General features: G+C 47.1%; 2 non-coding genes across 2 annotated transcripts; one reads left to right on the top strand and one right to left on the bottom strand.

Annotated features, from left to right (window-relative positions):
• Positions 1-545: 545 nt before the first annotated feature.
• On the bottom strand, positions 546-618 carry trnan-auu (transfer RNA asparagine (anticodon AUU)). The gene has a single exon. It is a non-coding gene; the product is annotated as a tRNA-Asn (tRNA).
• A 778-nt stretch (positions 619-1,396) lies between these two features.
• On the top strand, positions 1,397-1,469 carry trnav-uac (transfer RNA valine (anticodon UAC)). Its single transcript has one exon. It is a non-coding gene; the product is annotated as a tRNA-Val (tRNA).
• Positions 1,470-5,402: the final 3,933 nt, after the last annotated feature.

A 5,402-nucleotide genomic window follows, 5' to 3' on the forward strand; every position in this document is an offset into this window, starting at 1 on the left:
TCACATTTCCCAATAAATCGTCTCGCATGCCCTTTGTGAAGCACATGGTTCCCAAGAGGCACTGCCTGGTTTTTGAAACCAAACGAGGAAATGCTGGAAACTCTCAGCAGGTCTGTCAGCATCTGCAGGGAGAGAAAAGAGCAAACGTTTCGAGTCGCGATGACCCTTTGTCAGAGTCTCGTTTATAGGGGCTGGTTCAAATTCAATTTCTGATCATGTCGGAAATCACATTCCACTCGCCTTGAGGCGCAGAATCAGTAAAAAAATTCAAACAAAATCAGAATATCGCTAATATTTCAGGTATCAATCTTAATGCGATGAGCAAGAATTTCTCCTTGCGATAATGGTATTATTCAAACAAAAGCATTTAGATGACACCTGGAACCGCTGTCGAATGCCAAGGCGACTCACCTTGTGCTGAAACTGGGATTGGAACAGACAAGGGTTTGAGGGGCAGCAGAGGCACAACGGGCCGAGGGGCCTCTTTCCCAAATGATTAACGCGGTGAGTTCACGTCACCATCACTGATTGAGATTTAAAAGTATCGCCCGAACTGGGACTTGAACCGTGGACCCTCAGATTAATAGTCTGACGTTCTCCCGGCTGAGCTATCCGGGCGCTAACTGATGCCGCCTACAGCGACCATTACTGGCTGGTTGCGAACATTTCATCGTTTAAATGTTTTATTTCCTTCGTCAATTTCGGGCAGCACACGTGAATAGCATTGTGGCTTCACAGCGCCAGGGTCACAAGTTCGATTCCCCGCTGGGTCACTGTCTGTATTACGTCTGCACGTTCTTCCCGTGTCTGCGTGCTCCGGTTTCCTCCCACAGTCCAAAGACGTGCATTTTACGTGGATTGGCCGTGATAAATTGTCCTTAGCGACCAAAAAGGCGTGGAGGGGTAACGGGGATAGGATGGAAGTGAGGGTTTAAGTGGGTCGGTGCAGACTTGATGGGCCGAATGGCCTCCTTCTGCACTCTATGTTCTAATCCGACAATCATTCCCAGTTGGGTTTGAGACGGTCACTCCTGACTCTCAATTACTCAACATTCTGACGCATGTTTCACGGCCTCCAACACAGTCGCTGCTTACATTTTTTTTTTCAAAAGCGAAACCACCCCTTTGCCCACAGCCTCCGCGTAGGAACATTTAAACGCTCCTTCATTTTGCCTCTTTTTCAGGTAAATTACCTGACTCAAAGAAGAAATGTCGAGAACAGTCAGCTGAACGCGACTTTGTGGGAATCGCTAACATGTATACAACAAGTTTGTATACGACAAGTTTGTGTTGACAGCGGAGCAAATCGCACCAAATGGAGGTTTTGTAAAGTTTCTGGAGCGAAGGACTCAATCACATAGTCCAGTTTTATAAACAAGTCAGAGGCTCGACAGCTGGTTCCGTGGTGTAGTGGTTATCACGTCAGCTTTACACGCTGAAGGTCCTGGGTTCGAGCCCCAGTGGAATCAATGCTGCTTTTGGCCAAGTGGTTTCCAATTGAATTTCAATGTAAATAAATATACAACCAGCTTCCCCTCTCCGTGCGTTCCCAAAGCCAACGTGCTGAATGGAAATCTCTTTCCAAACAAACATTATTCATGATCGTGTATCATGATCCTTACGTGTGAGTTATTAAATATTCACTTCTTGAACCATTATTTGCCCAATAGTCCACTACTTGTTTTCGAAATTTCCCAACTATTGCTCTTTATCTTTGATTGGATTTGATTTGATTTATTATTGTCACATGTATTATTTTACAGTGAAAATTACTGTTTCTTGCATGCTGTACAAATAATGCATACCGTACATAGGGAAGGAAGGAGAGACTGCAGAATATAATGTTACATTCATAACAAGGTGCAGAGAAAAGATCAACTTAATACGAGGTAGGTCCATTCAAAAGTCTGATGACAGGAGGGAAGAAGCTGTTCTTGAGTCGGTTGGGACATGACCTTAAACTTTGGTATCTTTTTCCTGATGGAAGGAGGTGGAAGGGAGTATGTCCGGGGTGCATGGGGTCCTTAATTATGCTGGCTGCCTTTCTGAGGCAGTGGGAATTATAGACAGAGTCAATGGATGGGAGGCTGGTTTGCGTAATGGACTGGGCTACATTCACGACCTTTTGCAGTTTCCTGCGGTCTTGGGCAGTGCAGGCTCCATACCAAGCTGTGATACAACCAGAAAGAATGCTTTCTATGGTGCATCTGTAGAAGCTGATGAGTATCGTAGCTGACAAATCAAATTTCCTTAGTCTTCTGAGAAAGTAGAGCGGTTGTTGGGCTTTCTTAACTCTAGTGTCGGCATCGGGGGACCAGGACAGGTTGTTGGTGATCTGGACACCAAAAAGCTTGAAGCACTCGACACTTTCTACTTCGTTCCCATTGATGCAGACAGGGGCATGTTCTCCACTACGCTTTCTGAAGTCGATGACAATCTCCTTCGTTTCTTGAAATTGAGGGAGAGATTATTGTCGTTGCACCAGTTCACCAGGTTCTCTATCTCATTCATGTACTCTGTCTCCTCATTGTTTGAAATCCGACCCACTATGGTGGTGTCATCAGCAAATTTGAAAATCGAGTTGGAGGGGAATTTGGCCACACTGTCATCGGTATATAAGTGGTATAGGTGGGGGCTGAGGTCACAGCCTTGTGGAGCACCGGTGTTTAGGATGATTGTGGAGGAAGTGTTGTTGCCTATCCTTTCTAACTGTGGCCTGTGGGTTAGAAAGTTCAAGATCCAGTCGCAGAGGGAGGAGCCAAGGCCAAGGCCATGGAGTTTGGTGATGAATTTCGTAGGAATGATGGTGTTGGCGGTTGAGCTGTAGTCGATAAATAGGAGTCGGACAGAGGTACCTTAGTTACCTCGGTGTTCCAGGGTGGAGTGCAGGGCCATGGAGATGGTGTCTGCTGTAGACCTGATTCGTTCAGTTCGAAGAGCTATAACTAACTCCTTCTTGCAAACATAAAATGTTTAGTACTGAACTGATTTTGTAAGTAAATAATTCCACAGACTCACCACTACAAAGAACAAAGAAAAGTACAGCACAGGAACAGGCCCTGCGGCCCTCCAAACCTGCGCCGATGATGCTGCCCGTCTAAACTAAAATCTTCCACACTTCCTGGGCCCGTATCCCTCTATTCCCATCGTGTTCATTGTATTTGTCACGATGTCCCTTAACTGTCACTGTCGTCCCTGCTTCCACCACCTCCTCCGGCAGCGAGTTCCAGGCACCCACTTCCCTCTGTGTAAAAAACCTGCCTCTTAACCTTGCCCCTCGCACCTTAAACCTATGCCCCCGAGTAATTGACCCCGAGTAATTGTCATGCTTGTGCAGCATGGTAGCATTGTGGATAGCACAATTGCTTCACAGCTACAGGGTCCCAGGTTCGATTCCCGGCTTGGGTCACTATCTGTGCGGAGTCTCCACGTTCTCCCCGTGTGTGCGTGGGTTTCCTCCGGGTGCTCCGGTTTCCTCCCACATTCCAAAGATGTGCAGGTTAGGTGGATTGGTCATACTAAATTGTTCATCGTGTCCAAAATTGCCCTTCGTGTTGGGTGGGGTTACTGGGTTATGGGGATAGGGTGGAGGTGTTGACCTTGGTTAGGGTGCACTTTCCAAGAGCTGGTGCAGAATCCATGGGCCGAATGGCCTCCTTCTGCACTGTATATTCGATGTAACTCTGTAACTATTCCCATCCTATTCATGTATTTGTCAAGATGCCCCTTAATTGCCACTATCGTCCCTGCTTCCACCACCTCCTCCGGCAGCGAGTTCCAGGCACCCACTACCCTCTGTGTAAAAAACTTTCCTCGTACATCTCCTCTAAACCTTGCCCCTCGCACCTTAAACCTATGCCCCTAGTAATTGACCCCTCTACCCTGGGAAGAAGTATCTGACTATCCACCCTGTCTATGTCCTGCATAATTTTGTAGACCTAATGTACTAGGTCGCTAATGTAATGACGTGTTTAACGGATTGGGTCCACGCAGAACAAAATGTAGAACGGATGTGAAAGTTGGGAAAGGGGCAGGAGGCAAAGGGGGAATTTGAGATTGGGAAGGATCACCAGAAAAAGAGCAAAAGTTGGGAAATTTCGAAGAATTTCAGTCTGTAAACTAATAGTGGACTTTTGGGCAAAATATGTTTAAAACTCTGAATGGTCATTTGCTTATTTAAGATCTCACAGGTAATGGTCTCGATGCCCGCTTATTAAATATTATTGGAAAGAGGTTTCCCTTCAGCATCTTGGCTATGGGAACGCACAGAGAGGGGAAGCTGGTTATATTTCTGTTGACATGGAAATTCAATTGGCAACTATTCTCAAGAAGCAGCAATGATTCGACTGGGTCTCGAACCAATGACCTGCTGTCGGTAAAGCGGAAGTGAAAACCAGCACACCACGGATCCACGTGGTTAACACGGGTTCCTGTTTATATGACTGGAGTGTGTGATTGTATCCATAGCTCCAGAAATGTTGCAAAGCGCCCATTTGGTGGGATTATCTCAGCTGTCAACACCTACATGTTAGCGTTTCCATTTAAGTCGCGTTTCGCTGATTGTTCTGAATGTTTTTCCTTTGAGTCAGGCAATTTGCAGGGAAAGAGGCAAAATGAAGCAGCGTTTAAATGTTATGGGCAAACGGGAGGCTTCGCTTCTGTAAAGATTCCGACATGATCGAAATTTGAATTTCATCCCGGACGGGGGCGCACGAACGAGTGCGGTCAAACGTCCTGGACAAGGGGCAAGCGAGGGAGGAATGATGCTAGAACAGAGGGGAAAAGTGAACGAGATAGAGACCTCTTGGACCTTTGACATGTTTGCGCGGCACTGCGCTGCCCCACTCCGGTCACAAAGGCCGGGTCACAGGAATGGGCGAGGATACGAGAATGGAGGTGAGGGTGAGGCAGAGGCAGCGGTCAGACAACGGGCATAATCTAAGGTTAAGATCATCCCCGGGAGAGGCGGGGCACCATACTAGCAGGGATAGCTAGCACAGGAAGAAAGACAGCAAGGAGGGACGCGGTGCACCTCCCGGCAGGGTGGGAGCCCCTCTCTGTTGATGGGGGGGGGGGCAGTATTGCTCGCTTTGGTTGTTTCTAAATATGGCAGTCAATATGGTCGCCTTCCTTAATTCTAATTCCGTTTGCTTTAGAGTCTCCAAGTATCTTTCGATACCGCCACAAGGTTCAAATTCGAATGAGTGTGTAGGAGTGAGTGTGAGTGAATATGTAAGAGTGAGTGTGTGTTAGCATGTGGGTGTGATAGTGTGTCAGAGTGACAATGTATCAGAGTGAGAGTGAGTGTGTTCCCTCACCATTTTTTCAGGTAATTCTCCTCCCCAATTCCCATTCCTCTCCCTGTCTCTCGCTCAATTAGGACGGCCTCCTGGCTCTTAGTT

The sequence above is a fragment of the Scyliorhinus torazame genome, chromosome 4, assembly GCF_047496885.1.
Source record: "Scyliorhinus torazame isolate Kashiwa2021f chromosome 4, sScyTor2.1, whole genome shotgun sequence".
Taxonomy (NCBI): domain Eukaryota; kingdom Metazoa; phylum Chordata; class Chondrichthyes; order Carcharhiniformes; family Scyliorhinidae; genus Scyliorhinus; species Scyliorhinus torazame.